This window comes from Urocitellus parryii, chromosome 2 (assembly GCF_045843805.1).
Source record: "Urocitellus parryii isolate mUroPar1 chromosome 2, mUroPar1.hap1, whole genome shotgun sequence".
NCBI lineage: Eukaryota > Metazoa > Chordata > Mammalia > Rodentia > Sciuridae > Urocitellus > Urocitellus parryii.
Window position 1 is genome coordinate 8857363 of NC_135532.1, and position 16672 is coordinate 8874034.

At 40.8% G+C, this 16672-nt stretch overlaps 1 long non-coding RNA gene across 1 annotated transcript in view; it reads right to left on the reverse strand.

Moving 5' to 3' along the window:
- LOC144249833 (uncharacterized) overlaps positions 1 to 16445 on the reverse strand; it is a 56876-nt gene extending 40431 nt beyond the window's left edge. Inside the window, exon 1 of the long non-coding RNA XR_013342332.1 lies at positions 16219 to 16445. This is a non-coding gene — a long non-coding RNA (uncharacterized LOC144249833). The remainder of the gene's footprint in view (positions 1 to 16218) is intronic.
- Positions 16446 to 16672: the final 227 nt, after the last annotated feature.

Below are 16672 nucleotides of genomic sequence, written 5' to 3' on the forward strand. Positions count from 1 at the left end.
AGCTTGCTCTGAGCTCAATCCCAAAAAATTTGCAACTTCTCCAGCCTCACCAGACATGAAACCAGATGTGGAGGATAAGTCAAAGTAAAAAGAGGTAATGCTTTTAACTAAGGGCAGTGAAAATATTTTATAAATCTGTGAGGCCCTAAAACTCGAACTCGTTTAGCTTTTATAGTATAGATGCTTTTGAAAATCAGATAACATTAGTTTATTAATTTCCATATTTCAGCAACAGTTTTTCAAATATCTACCATGTGCCCCAGACCTTGTCCTGAGCATTGGACCTAACCAACATTAACTAGCACAATCTTGACTTGGAAAACTCAAGAGGGATTAGGGAAGAGAAGCAGACATTCTCCTGAAAGACTGATCCCATTGCACACAGACAGACACACACACACACACACACACACACACACACATCGACATAGCCAGCTGCCATCTTATTACCATACACATAGGTGTTGCTGGTATCTTAGATGGAGAAAAGAAAGCAGGTCTGAGGCCACAATTATTTAGACTAAACCATCTGTCAAGAATTATAAATTTGGAATGGATGTTGACAAAAGGATGAATATCCAAATCGAGTCTTCTTTTAGAGACGCAAGACTCCAGCGAACAGAGGTACATGTTCCTTCTTGGGTTTAAACACTCAGAGTAGATGGTGGTGGTGTAGCCATCTTCCATTAAAACAGAAGCGATACTAATGCTCAAGTTTTAAGGTAATGAGGAAAGTTGCTGGGGTGAGGTGGAGAGAATATTTGTCATGATTTATACATTGAAAGTTTTAGATTTGGGTCTGAGATTTTCTACTGCACACAACTACACCCCTCAAGGGCTTTGACTCGTTACTTGGAAGAAATAGAGAAAGCAACAAGAATTCATCTTTAAGTCAGAGATTCCCAGATGTTCTCAGTTAATAATGATTCAGAGTCATATTTTTCTATTGTAGCTCAGGCCAAAATAAATAACAATTAAGTAGCTAAATCCAAACAACTTAATGAGAATTTATATCTTAGCAACTTAGATTATTTGAAAAAATAAGTTAAAATTAAATTTTTAACAATTTAATTCTTAACTACAATTACTTAGTGTGGGGTATGTGAGCCTGTTGGATGCCACACAGCTCCTCAAACTTTGGAATCAGATTGTGTACTCCACACTAATTCTTGTGTAGTATTTTATTTTATCAATGGCTGAAAACTCAGTGTGAGAAGAGAATTATGTAACAGAAGGAATGTGGAACAATCTGATTATGCAATGGAGCAACCTTGAACTAGCAGTTCATGCAGTGTCCAGCAGGTGCCGCTGTGTTCCCCTCACAAGTCAAACACTCCATCACAGGGCACACCTGTCGAACCCTGGTCTTCAATTTGTTTCTATGCTCTATTTTCTGTATTTTTTTTTCCCTAAGAGCAAGTCTTTAAGAACAATAGAAAAATGAGGGGTGGTATGAGTGAGGGAAAGTGAAAATTCAGAGGATGAGAGTCTGAAGCCAGATTCATTGTTTTCTGCCATCATATTACACACAGGCACTGTAATTGAAATCAGTTTATATTTGTGACAACAGAACAGGTGGGCCTCAGTTCATTTCCATAGTCTTCACCACCCAGCTCTCCTTCATCCCTTCACTTTTCTCCCCAAATTTCAAACACCTTCTATCCCACCCTCACAATCAGAGGGCCTTACTAACACCTCATTGAGGAGGGAAGGGACTTCACAAACTATACCACATCACCTGTGTGACAGCCTTACCTCTGGCCACAGGTGAGTGAGCCCTGCTCTGCATAGCCCATGCCTCTTTTTATTCACAAGATACTGTTCCTCGTATTGTCTTAGTTTCTTGGGCTGCTATAACCAAATTCCTTAGACTGAACATGGATGTATTTCTTTTAGTTCTGGAGACTAGGAAATCCAAGATAAAGGTGGCAGCAGATTTAATGTCTGATGGGGACCTGTTCCTCATAGATAGTGTCTTCTTGCTGTGTCCTCACGTGGCAGAAGGGTTAAAAGGGCCAAACAGGCTTCCTCCTACCCCACATCCCTTTTTGAAGTAGGGAAGATCAAACCCACCACCTCTGTCAGGCCAGGGAAACGCTCTGCCATTGAGCTACTCCCAAGCTCAGTCTTTATGTTTTATTTGGAGACCGGGTCTTGCTAAGTTGCCCAAGCTACCCTGGAACTTGAAATCTGCCTGCCTCAATCTCCCCAGTCTTGGGGACTACAGACCCGTGTCACCAACTCATTTATCAAGCCCTTTGATAAGGGCTCCAATCCCATTCTTGAAGCCTCCACCTTACCTCTGGTTACTTCATAAAGACCCCATCTCTCCAGACAAATGCTTTAGGGATTAGCCTTCAACAGGAATTTTGGAGACACAAATGCCCAGGCCACAGCACTCACCCAACCAATCATGAATGTTTTTCTTTCTTCTCCCCTGCACCATCATGACTATACCAAGTCACTTCTAAGAGGAGACATGGTGTCATTTCTTTTGTCTAAAAAAATTACACAAAACCCATCTATCACTCCTTCTGTTAAGGTTTGGACCTAGAATATCCCCTAAATGCTCATGTGTTGAAGACTCAGTCCCAATGTATCAGTGTCCAGAGGTGGGACTTTGGGGAAGTGAATGGATCATGAAGGCTGTACCCTCATCAATGAATGAATGGATGAATTTGATGGAATCATAAATTGAATGGACCACGAGGAGAGGTGGAAACTATAAGCAGGTGGGGTATGGTTGAAGGAAGCTGGTCACTGGGAACATGCCTTTGAACTGTAGATTCTGCCTGGCCCTTTTTTATCACTCTCCTCCACCCACTGATTCCCAGCTACCATTAGCTAAGCAGCTTTCCTCCTCCATGACTGTCCACCATGATGTTCTGCCTCACCTCAGGGCCAGAGAAATGGAGTCAGCTGACCATAGACTAAGACATCTGGAACCATGAGCCAAAGTAAGCCTCTCCTCTTTCAAGTGTTCTGGTCACAGTGATGAAAAACAGTAACACAGGGGTGTGTGTGTGTAAAGGGACCTAAATGATAAGGTTTCTCATTCTACCACTTACTGCTTTTAAAATATTTGTACTTAAAGTTGTGGGAAGACTCTCAAGTAACCAATTCATAAAACCAACCAGAATCAACACAGCAATAGGTTTTAGAAGAGAAGTACAGTGTCAAATAACATCTTGATCCACATTCTGAGTCTGTAGTAAAGTACTTAAATGCTCATACTAGTGAACTGTGATTACTTATATCTGTATATTTTATCTCCTAGAGCAACCACCAAAATTTCAAAAACACCCCAAAAATTACAAAAGGGATATACTAACAAAATCTTCAGGTAAATAAAAATGGGATGCTAAAAATATTTCAAGTAACCTTCCTCAGGGAGGTAGGAAAAGGAAAGCAAAACAAAAATCAAAAGGACCAAACTTTTAAAAAATCATAAAATGGTCAACTTAGCTCCTAACATTAACAATTAACTTTCATGTAAATGTTTTAAATATGCCATTAAAACCAAATTAACAGAGAGGATCAGAATTATGTTGACTATAAGAAACTCATTTCAAAGATAATGATATAAATAAATTGAAAGGTGGAAAAGATATACCAGGCATACACCAATCAAAATAAAACTGGACTAGCTATACTAATGTCAGATAAGTCAATTACAGAGCAAAGAAAATTTCCATGGACAGAGTGAGATTAAATGATAGAAGGGTCCATCCTTAAGAAGAATAAATAGTTCTGAGTCATGTATACAGAGAACAGCAGAGCTTCAAAGCATGCTCAGCAAAAACTGACAGACCCAGAAGGAGAAATGGACAGGTCCACATTTGTATTTGGGGATTTCAACACCCTCTTTTAATAACTGGTAGAAAGTCAGCAAAAGAGAAAAAATACCTGAACAGCACCATCAACCAAAGTATCACCTAGATCAGCGAGGTCTCTGAGATCCATGATATCTAGCTAGTATTTATTGAATACTTCACCTGACACAGCAAAATAGACTCTCTATTAATGTGCACCTAGGAATGCACCAAGACAGATAACATCCTAGGTCATAAAACAAGCTGAAAGTACATAGAGTGTGTTTTCTGACCATAATGGGAAAAATATAGAAAATTGAAAAGAGGTAAAAGGGAAATCCCCACGTATTTGGAAACTGAACAACATACTTCCAAATACTCTATAAAGAAGACATCTCAATGAAAATTTAAAAACACAATGAACTAAACAAAAATTAAAATATACCACATGGGCATGAAGATGTAGCTCTATGGTAGAGTGCTTATCTAGCATGTAAAACACTGAGTTTAATCCCCAACCACACATACAACCCACCAAAAAATAAAGGAAAAAAAAAAGGAAAATTTACACTAAATAAATCTGTGCACTAGGGCAGAGCTTAGGGGAAAATCATACTAAATATAAATTTAAAAAGAAAAAGTTCTCAAATTATTTGGCTTTTGCTTCATGAAATCAGAAAAGAACAAATGAAAAGCAAACAGAAGCAAGAAAATAAGCACAAGAGCAGGAATCAAGAGAATTGAAAGCAATAACAAAAAAGTTATTCAGTTCAAAAGACAGTTCTTTGAAGAATTTTGAAGGTTCAATAAAATTGATACCTAGACCAACAAATTAAAAAGATACAAATTTGCATGTTCAGAAATTAATGAGGGGATATCACTATAGACCCCCAAAGATATTAAAAGGCATAATAAGACAATACTACAAACAACTTTATGTATGTAAATTTGACAATTTAGATGAATTACACCAATTTCTCAAAAACCAAAAATTATCAAAACGTACCATAAATGAAATAAATTATATGACTATTTCTATAACTTTTAAAGAAAATAAGTTCTTAAATCTTGGAGAGAGAAATCTCCAAGCCTAGATGATTCCACTGGAGAACTATAGCAAACATTTAAGGAAGATATAGTATTACTTCCACACAAGCTTTTCCATAAAATAGAAGAGGAAACATTTCTCAACTCATCTTAGGATATCAGTATTACCAAAAAGCAAAACCAGATGGAGATAGCTGCCCCCCAAAAAAGTTCTGACTAAAAATCCTCAATAGCATAGATGCATACTTCCTCAAATATGTTAGTATGTTAACACTATGTTTAAAATATACACAAAAAAATGTGATTTATTTCAGAAATAAAACCTGGCTTGATATTTTAAAAAGTATGCAATCCATCATATAAGAAGCTAAAGAAGAAAAACAACATGATACTCATTGATGTGAAAAAATTAATAAAATTCTGTGCCCATTCATGATAAAAAACACTTAGCAAACTAGGAATACACAAGAACTTCCTCAACCTAATAAAAAGCAATTTTACTGTTCTTAACATCACACTTAATGGTTAAAGGCTGAAATTTTTTCCCTTCAATTCAGGAGATGTTTATTTTGACCACAAGAACTAAACAAAGCACTGAAATCCTAACCAGTACAATAAGGGGAAAAAAGGCATGTGGATTGTGAAAAAATAAGTAAAACTCTTCCTATTTGTGGACAACATGATTGCTTATGCAGAAATTCCCATTATCATTGGGGGAAGCAATTGGAAGTGTACCTGGGAACCACCTGTGCAATTTTTACAACTTCATATGAGTATAACATTTATTTAAAATAAAAAGTAAAAAGAAACAAAACAAGATTCTGTGTCTGGTCAAGGGGCCATTTTATAGATGGTGACTTTTCCCTGTATCCTCACCTAGGGAAGGGAAGAACTCTGGTCTCTTCAGACTCTTTAAAGGCACAAATCTCATTCATGAGGCACCACCCTCATGACTTAATCACCTCCCCAGACCCCGCCTCTTAAGACTACCATATTGAGGGTCAGCTTTCAACATGTGGATATGGAGAAGCAAACATTCAGACCATAGCAAAAACGAGCCAACGAGAAGTCCTAGAATTGATGTTCTGACATGAAGAAAAAAGCACATCACTGACCTGCCTTCAAGTTTTTGAAATGAAAGGAACTTTGGTGTCCTCATCTAACCAACTCTCAATTTGACTTGTTGGTTGGAGTAGAAGAAAAAGCCCTAGATTGGTTTATAGGCTAATTGCACATGTGTATATTACAAATGTGTGTGTTTATTTTTGTCCATTTTTAAAATTTGCTCTAATTAGTTATACGTGGCAGTAGAATGCATTTTGACACATCACTCTTCTATTTCTTTCACATTACATATCTAATTCATCACAAAATTCTATTTGTCCTAATAGTCATGAATCTGACTTCTTCTGATTATCTCTTCTGCTACTACCTTGAGCTAAGCTCATCACCTTTTGCATGGGGGAAATTCCTAATTGTGCTCCCTCTCTTTCCTTTCTCACCATTCAGCAGAGAAGCCAGATCTCTTGCAACTCACAATCACTCGTGGCCCCTCATTTCATTCAAAGGAACATTTTTTTTTAAAAAAGGTCTTTACAACAGCCTTCGACATCTTACCTGGTCTGGCTGTGTTCTAACCTTCCAAGTTCGTCTTACACTTCTCTTCCTGTGACTCCATTCCAGCCACCCTGGCTTCCTTTCTGTTCCTCGAATGCACCAGATGTACTTCTACCTGGGACCTTTGCTCTAGCCTAGTTCCCTTCCCACTGAACTTTTCCCCAAACACTTGTTGAATTACTTGAATGAGAAAAGAGAACGAGAATATCAGCATGATGTACATTTAAAAGGCTTCCATTCCTTCACTAAAATATCCTGCGTGGGTCCCGGGGTGCTACTCTGGTAACATCAAGGAGTTACTTGAATGACATGTACTCTAGGGTCAGATCATATCCTTTGCAGTATCATTTAATAATAGCAACTAAAGGAATTTTTGGAAATACTAATAGCTAATTCTTGGATCAGGGAAAGCAAGACAGGCCTAGAACTCAGAGTTGCTTGAAAGCAGTGATTCTTCGAGGAATATTTGTAAGGTACTGCCAAGCGGGACAGAGAGGTCCGTTACAGAAAGGATCCTGCCCAGGGGCGTGGCCAGCCAATGGCAATTTGAGCATGTAAAGAACAATTTCTATCAATTTGAAGAGGATGAGTTCATGCAAGCAGAAACAAAAACATTGAGTCTATAATTATGACATGAGTAAAGGTGATGTGAAATATGCCAAAAGATAGCTGTCTCTTAAACACCTCATGTGTTTTGTGATGTCCAAACTATTAGAGAATTCTATCTAACTAGCAAGCCAGATTATGGTGGGGGTACAGTACAAATTTTGTGTGTCATGCAGATTATTTATAACAATTGCTTGTTGCCCCACCTTCAGACTTGTCGAGTTTAGTTTGGTCAGAAAGGAAAAGCAGTTCTTTTTCAAGGGGACAACAGATGTTCCTTTCTGCATCTTCTAGCTGCATGGCCTCCATATGAAAACCTGTTGCTCCATCAGTCTCCTCCAGAAGTCTTTATGCTGTCCTGTGATAGAAGCTTTTGAGACCAATTCAGTAAATTTTCCAGGTGACTTTGCTCTTCAGCCCTATCACAAAGTCCTGTGAAAGCAATAAAACTAGGCTGGATACCTCCATGGGTGGAGGAAGGAAAAGGGGCAATTGCATAGAAAATTTCCATTGGGGTGGGGCTACCACTGAGTATGCCTAGCATAAGAGAGGCCCTGAGATAGATCCCTAGCACTGCCAAAAGAAAATTCCAGAAATGAATATCTTAAGATATTTTCCAGCCACGCTCAAAGAAGAAACTACTTTGCTGAAGGGAAGGTAGAATAAGCCCCTTCTGACTTGACACTCTTCCTTGACTTGTCTTCCTTCTATGTTGAAAATGCACAACTCCTCAGAGCTCTCTGAAAAGTGCTCAACAGCAATGGAGACAGATGGAACTCAAAGGATGTGAGATTTCATCAACAACCAACAAAAACACTGAGTCCCCACAACCAGGGCTGAATCCTTAGCTACTTCCCACATTAGTGGTGCTACAAAGAACATAGCATGGCCCAGTGTCTCCATGTGGGGATGGTACAGTCATGACTGTGTTCAGACCTCTGGTGATAAACACTGTTAATATTTTGAAACTTGAATGAGTACATACAGTGGCAAATCTCTGAGAAATGGCTGGCCAACTCAGAAGACAGAATAGAGCTATCCTATGGAAACAAATTTGCCTGTTCATTGATGGTGCACAATTAGACTGTGTAATGTTAACATACTTTAAAATGAATAACCAAACTCTTAAAATGTTTTGAAAATACTGAACTTCATTGTCAACCCTGAAAGGTCAAGTTTGAAAGAGAGGATTGTTGAAAATGTTCTGTTAGGCCAAACGAGAGTCTTTACAGGGCTAGAAGTAATTACTATCACCCTGTCTTTTGCAAATAAATCAAATGAGAGAAAATGACCTCGACTAAAGTTGAAAAGTACAAAACTTCCTATTTAATCATTTCCCATAAGAGTTAAGTACAACTTTTATTCTTTTGTGCCAAATAAAATTTGTAATAGAAAATTAAATTATGAGTGATATACAATAAATAAAATATTCAAAGACTTAGAAAATCTATAGTACTACCTTAATGAAAGCATCCCAGCTTTGGAGTCAGACAAACCTGAATTTGATTCTTGTTATTGATTTAATTTATCAATCTCATTTTAAAGCCAAAGAGGAACCAAGGCCACTGTACCATATTAAAATAGAACTGAGGATGTGGCTAGTGGTTGAGTGCCCCTGAGTTCAATCCCCAGTAAACCCCCCAACTCCTGAAAAAAATTAAATAAATAAATCCACAGGGGTAGGGAGAGAACAATTCTGTTACTTTGCAGTAACATAGTAATAGTCCCATACAATTTCACATTCTGTTTCTTTGTAGACTTCATAGCCCCTGCAAGGAAAATATAACTCCAGAGCCATTTTTTTCTAATGTCATAACATGATTTTGTAACACTTGAGATGGCTGCTGGTTTTACTGTAACACTGATCTATTCCTGATCCCTTCTGCACACCATATACATTTACCCATGGCTTTTCCAGCAACTTGTATTTTTCAGCAATCCAGAAAAGCAATAACATGTCATCGTAACCAACTCATCAGTAGATTTAGACCAAGAGTATAATCACAGGTTCACAAGAATTGTTACAAAATAAGTCATGTCAGCTCTCCTTGCTGACAAAAGTAGAAAAGAACTCTGGAAAGAAAGGCTTGCCCTTTAGCATGCATCTGAATTGGTTGTGAGCCATGACACAGGAAATGTTCTCGGCGTCAGCATGACTCTGCATCCACTCTGAAGTTAACATGGCACAAATTCTTCAAAACTGTTGCTGAGTACATCCTAAGCACTAAATAATACCATCCTGATGTTCAAAATCGAGGTATGGGACCAGACTCTGAGAGACTATTCGTTGGGGAAGTTCTGTCCTCAAACATGCAGGGAGGTTTATTTGCCAAGATTATTAAGCACAAAGCATTTTGATATACGGTATGTCATCTAACCCCACCCCTGGTATTGTTACTCCATTTACAAAGGTAGAAACCAAGGTATAACGGTCCAATACCTTGCCCAAAGTTACTAACAAAGGGGCAGCTGGAGCTCTGCCCTCAGTCTAATTCCCAAGCCTTGTTAGAGAACAGAATACACACTTCACATGACTTTGAAAGCTCAGGTGGGAGTTTTTTTATATATATATTTATTTACTTGTAGATGAACACACAGTATCTTTACTTATTTTTCTGTGGTGCTGAGGGTTGAACCCAGCACCTCCCACAAGCAAGGCAAGCACTTTACCACTGAGCCACAGTCCCAGCCCCAAGGTGTGAGATCTTAAAGGTGCTTTCTTCAGGCTATTTTCAGTCATAGTGAAGAGGCATCCATCCATTCAGCTGTAGTTAGAAAAGTTTCAGGACTCTGGTCTCCTCTATGCCATCTTTGGACCTCCCTCCACATGCCTTGTTTTTTCCAAAGCAGCTTCTCCTAGCCCACAGGGAGCATCCCAGAAGTGGAAGAGCCTGAGCTCACAGCAAGAGGCCCAGGGTTAGACCCAGGTGTGTTACTATCTGCAGAAACGCCCTGGGCTTTCTTTTGTAAAGTATGAGGATTGTACTAGATTAATGATTTCCCCCATTTTTCTTTTTTGAGAAGGATTCTTAATAGTCTCGCTATGTTTCCCAGACTTGTCTGGAAGTGGTGGCCTCAAGTGGTCCTCCCACCTCAGCCTCCCAACTACCTGGAAGTGCAGGTGTGCCACCATGCCCAGCTCAAGATACAGGATGCTTTAGGTAACCTCAACAGCCTCTTCTTAACCTAAGATGACATTATCTGCAGTGAGCTCTCAGGAAGACTTTTGTTAAAGCTCTAACCAACCTACCACAGTGTCCTCCCCTCTGAACTCATGGCTCATCATTTTCAATGAGCCGTGTACAATGTGCCCAAACATTTAGGTAGTCCAGGGAAAGACTGTAAAGGGAGAGCCACATACCATTTATTTAAATATTTGTTGAGGGCCACAACCAGGTTAAGATGGCGCCTGGCACTTTTCCAGGAGGAGTGGTTTGTGAAGTAGCGCCAGAAAGCCATTAAGATGATGAAGATTCCTTAATGACTGACTGCTGTATCTAGATGATGTTAATTAAGTTAAGCTGTGTGTAATTAGTTGGGTATAGATACCTCTACTGTCCGGTAAGAAAGCGGCTCCTGCTGTTTCAATCTTCACAAGTTGCTTGTCACCACCCCCCACCCCCAGGTTATTTTGCCCAGCCAGACTGCGGCAAATATTTACAACTTATAAATCAAACTTTCAAGTTGTCATATAAAGTAGGTTCTATCCTTGAAGTGTGACAAATCTTTCCATACGCTGAAGCCCAGGCTTGCATTTACAATCCTCGGAGATCTTGGAGATCTGTCCTGGAAAAGGACAGGCAGGGCCACCCTTGGTTCAGGACTCTGGCTATCATCCTCCCTCTTCCTTCTTAACAAGGAAGAGGGGCGTTAGGCTTCTGGGTGTGGACACACCAGCACACACACAAGCTCCATCAACTTCCCCTAATGCATACACATAGATGCACACTTATAAGTAGCACATAGTGGTCTATAAACAGCAGAAATTTGTTTTTCACAAATTTCTGAAAGCTGAAATTCTAAGTTCTGAAAGTTTCTGAAGTTCTGAAAGCTGGAATTCCAAGATTCAGGGTGCCGGCATGATTGGGTTCTGGTGAACTTTCTCCACCAGGCTGCAGCCTGCTGTCTTTTCATTGTATTCTCGTGGTATCTCTTTTATGAGGGCACTAATCCCATTCACAAGGGCTCTACCTCATGACCTCTTTAACCTCCAAAGTCCTACTCCATCACACCAACCTATTTGGGTTAGGACTTCTACAAGCGAATTTTGAGAGAACACAACATTCAGTCCATAACAATAAGTAAATATCTTTTTAAAAAACTTTTTAAATTGTAGATGGACACAATACCATTACTTATTTGTTTTTACATGGTGCTGAGGATCGAACCCAGTGACCTACATGCAAGGCAAGCGCTCTATCACTGAGCCACAATCCCAGCCCATAAATATCTTATTTATAGGTTGTTAATGGATTTTTTTTGCAGATGACCTTTTACGTTACAAGAATATTTAGCATTTATACAGAATTCTAGAAACCTAAATAATCTGTACTCAACCATTTAGATTAAACCACACGTGTATCGCTAGAGCCATAGCTCCAAAATGTTTCTTCCCCACTGCATATTCCTCCATATTTGAGTTAATTTTCTAAGTTGTTTTTGAGTTATTATTAGTAGACTTCTCTAGTGTATTTATCTCATAGAACCTGAGCTTTATGCTCTCTGAAACTGGCCATATTTGCCCAATTATTTTGAAATATATAGCAAGTTGTTGTAAGCCATACTTAATCTTCAGCTCACTGCGTGTTTTTTTGCAAGAACACACTCACTTAACCACCTTCCAAAGCAAGGTATAGAACACTGCCAGCACCTCAGAAGCCTCATCTAGACTCTTCCCAGAAATCACCCCAACAAAACCACTCTTCTGACTCCCATCTCCATAGGCTCACTGTGCCTCTTTATTTGGGGGTGTTAGGTACGCATTGTGTCTGGCTTCTTTCACTGAACATTTTGTTTGTGGCAGTTGTCTGTGCAGAACTTGTGGTTTATCCTTATTGTGGAATAATACTCCACCGCATGAACACATGGCCTTTTATCCATTCTCTTGTCTGCCCTGGAAAATGACTGCAAATGGGAACAAGGGAAAGCATGAGGACAGACACTGATGGATGTTCATACAGGAGATTCGGGAGCTGGGACAAGCCCTGGCTGATTCTAATCCATTACTCTGTCAGGTTAAGGAGACTGGTGACCAAATTGTGGTCAGTGCACTTTCAGGGTACCGCAGGTCTGGCAGCAGCTAATGCAAAGTGTTTGCAACTGCTTGTGAGAGACGCCAGGTGTTTTCCTTAGATGGGAACCTCTAGGAGCTCTAGTTCTAAAATAAAAAGATTATTAATGCCTCTCATTTCTCTGTCCCTCATGGGATCTGAGTCATCCCTCCCAGGTGCTTCATCGCTGTAAAATTGTCAGACCCTGTTCTGGTTTCTGACAATTTTATTTGTTCCACCTAGTGATCCCCTATTCATACCCAGACCTTCCTCCAACAGGGTAAGGTGCAAGAGGTACAAGGACATTTTTCATAAACTTAGAATGAAAAATGGTTCACATATAACTTGTGAGGGGTCTTGGTGAGCTGTATGTGAAGCTAAGGGTCCTCGTCCTTATGATGCTTATGGCGTCAATCCCACAAGAGAATTCAGGGCCTAAGCCAGAAATAAGTTTGAATCTCCCAGCCTCTTCTTTGTCTAAGCTTCTGTCAAAAAACTATAAAACCAGAAAAGTATGGGTTTGCTTTGATGGAAAGCAATAAAAACAAAAACAAAAAGAAGCATTGTAACTGAAAAGGGGCAGAGTGAAATCCGTTTTCAAAACAGGTCCCTTTCTCATCTCCCCACCCCACTTTCATCCTGATTATTGCCTAGGAAGTGGTACAGAGATTATACTCCCTCTGAGGTCACAGCTGTATTCAGTGACCAAGCTGTTTCACTGAGGGGTGTGGACCAGAGAGAGGTGAGGGAAGCAGGGTCAAATCTTTGAATCAAATTTTTTAGATGCTGGCAGGGAGAGTGGAAGCGCTAATGATCCAGAAAGCTGACAATATAGCAAAGATGAACTTCAAGGACCTCAGTTGAGTGTCCAGAGTTTGCTAATTGAACTGCAACAATAGCATCAAACCTGAAAAAGTGTCCAGAGGGGCATGGTGCCCCCCATAGCCCCATAAGGGAGCTGAGGTCTGAATTAGTCAAACTGCCGGGAGCAGCACCCTGTGCCCTGCAGCCTCTCCATGGCCAACAAGCAGGTCACCTTGTGGCTGGGCTGTAGTCTCATATGCAGGGCCCCTGCAGCAGGAACATGGAGCTTGGCTTTGTGCCCAAGCTGGGGATGTGTCCCACATCCAGTGCGACTTGGGACCCAGGTAACAAGGTGGCAGTTTGACACGCCAGGCTCCATCCAGGCGTGGCTCTAACAGTGTCATCTGAGAAGGATTCCTGTTTGCATCTGTGTGAGATGGTCCTCTCAGCAGTTACCATTGGCAGCCTCCAAAGAGGGTGTTAATATGGAGTCTGCACAAGAGTGGCAGACCACACATCTGCCATTTGCCAGTGACAACAGCAGAAGAATGATTAACACACAGGACGTCTACACACAAGGAAGAACTGGCCAGAACCACAAAAACTGTGTAAGCTCTGACCTCTGGGCAGAGAGACCCCATCTGTCTTTGGTCCTGTGTGGGCAGCATGGCCACAGAGCCCAGGGGACACCAAACCATTCGTGACCCAGGCCAGGCATTTAGGGGAGACTGAATTTAGGGCCCCACAAAGCTACATCTTTGCTTTAGGTGGTAAAGTGGGGGGTGAAATTTCCTTTTGAAGTCCAGAGGTGACTTTTCCACCTAAAGCCAAGGTACTTCTAGGGGGCTGATTGAACTTCATCTTCCACATGGGTCCTTCCCACTTCCCTAGTCATGGGGACCAAACTCACTGACCTGAGAACGGAAAGATCAGTTCACAGAGTCATGTGGCCTCTGTGGGTCAGGTGTGCAGATTCAATGGCAGCCAGAGAGAAAACCAATAGTATTTCTTCGAAAGGGGCATGCCCTGTGGTCACACTAGGAAAGTAATAAGTCCAGAACTTACAGATGCTCATCTGGGCAGAGACTGTCTCCTGTGGCCAGACTCTCATCAGAATGGTCACTGGTCTCAGGGACTCACAGCTCACAAAAGCCAGGAGTATGAAGAATTCCCAAGGCTACTAACATGTCCCTACATGTGGCTCTTCCCAATTAGAATCTGCTACTGATGGGCAAAAAGTACAAGCTTAGAACACATGGATTCCTACTACACATCCAGATATAGAACATGCTACGGCAAGAACATTAATTAATTTTACATCTTATTAAAAAGCGATAAATCTCATACACTTATTCAAAAGAATCTTTGCTTGTATCTATTTCTGCTTGGGTCCAATCAGGAAAAAGAAACCACTCTACAACTTAAACAAAGAAATTGGAGATAAAAGTATAACAGGGGTTTGGAATAATGGTACATCCACTCATAAGAGGAAAACTCTAAAGAATGTAGAAATAGCAAACACAGGGAGAAATCACTGTGTTCAGGACTGAGATAGAACTTGCTCTGTCAACAGGACAGAGGTCCAGAGCTCCTTGAGAGGGCACGGCCATGGCTCTCTGGATTGCAGGGCACTCATCGTGGTAGTGTTCTGTCCCAGCTTGAGTCTGCCCCTCTGCTCCAGAGGGTGCCCTGGAAAGCTGCTCATGGGCAGAATGGAGCTACAAAATTACCCAAGGGTACAGTAGGGGAGGCAAACTGATGACCACTGGGTGCTGTTGGCTGCTCTGCCCTGTGGGAGCTCTGCAGGATCTACACCCTGGGAAACAATGTGCTAGAAACTAGAGAAGCTGCTGGGCTGCAGAAGCACACCTGAGCCAGGAACAGAACCCTTTCTACACATCGCCTACTGACAAAGGTTAGCCTCCTTCCTGCTGACTAAGGATACATGTTAAGGTCCCATATCTGTTGGAAGGGACCTTTACTTGGGTCTTCTATTTTATTGTTGTTGTTGTTGTTGTTATTATTTGTAGAGCTGGGGATGAGACCCAGGGCTTCATGCATTCTAGGCAAGTACTCTAATACTGAGCTACATCTTCATCCTGTGTATCCATCCATGTCTTTAAAAAAGAGGAATGTGATAAAATATAAAGTTCAAATCTAAGTGGTGGGAATTTGGGTGTTTATTAGGTTAGTTTTTAGCTTTCTATATAAGTTTAGCAATGAAAATCTTGGTGAGAAAAGTGATACTTAAACTTGAGAAGCTGGGCGCTGGTAGTAGAACTTCTCCACTTACAAAGAAGCTGATTTACACCAACTCTTCAAATCTGTGCGGTCTGAATTCTGTTGAGGAAAAAAGCTGGTCCCATGTTTATTCACACATCTTACTTATTCTTTAAATATTTAATGAGCATCTTTTCTATGCCAATAACCAGACCAGGTACATTGTCTCAACTATCATGGTCCTCGGGGTCCAATGGGCGAGAGAGAAATTCTCAGATAATTAAACTGGATTATAAGAAAAGAGAACATAAGACCAGAACTTAGTAAGAAAGTGTTCTAGGCAACCTCCTGGTGGCTGATGTTTGAGTTGTGCTGAAGGAAATAGTAAGAATTACTTGGGCAGAGAGAGGTAGCAAGAAATTTCCAGAGAGAAAAACAACTGTTCAGAAAAAAGAAAAGTCTTATCTCCACTTTCCACCTATAAAATAACGAAACCAAGAGATGGGGGAAAGCTACACTCTAAGGAACGTCTATAAATGAGCTCTATTCTAAATAAAATGATTTACGCTTCCTGGTGTTAGCGCATTTATAAATGATCTATGATCCTTCCACTCCCACTGTGCCAGGAGAGCTAAAAAAAGAGAGGCTGAATTTGGGTCTCAGTTTTCCAGCAATCTGCTAATGCAGAGGGTTTTAAGTGGTTGGAACAGCTCAGCATGCATTTCAGATTAGAAGCAACGCTTTCTGGGACAGGTGACACAGGTATCTTGGGTGAAATTCACATTTTATCACATTCGCGTCCCCTCTTCAGTGAAAGGAGAGTGACACTTTGGTGCTCTGACCTGTATATCCTGGGCTTCCAAAAAGGCACCGCTAGATGAGGGCGTTGTTTCCATGCGGGTGTAGTGGAGTATTTCCAATCCTATTGCCTAGGTATGAAGGCACGCTGCTTTGTTTGGGGAGCGGAGAAGAAGCCACAGTTGTTGTTTCAATACCAAAGTGATTCACACGTCTGGAATGAAGACACAATCCTGCATTGGAGCCACCAATAATGCCATCGCTGTTGCTGTGCTGGGCAGGGAACCAAGGCTGGGCCTAATCAGCTGACTGTCCACACATGTGTAAAGCACTTAAGCTGCCTGCAATTCAGGGTTTCAGCTTGCAGGGACCTGACGATTGACTCCTGACTACCACTTGGGGTTTTCTATTAACGTTGTGAGACAGGGTTAGGAGAATATCGACCCATCAGAATTGTTTTCTCAGAGAGCTGAAATGGAGCCTGACCTATTACGAAGA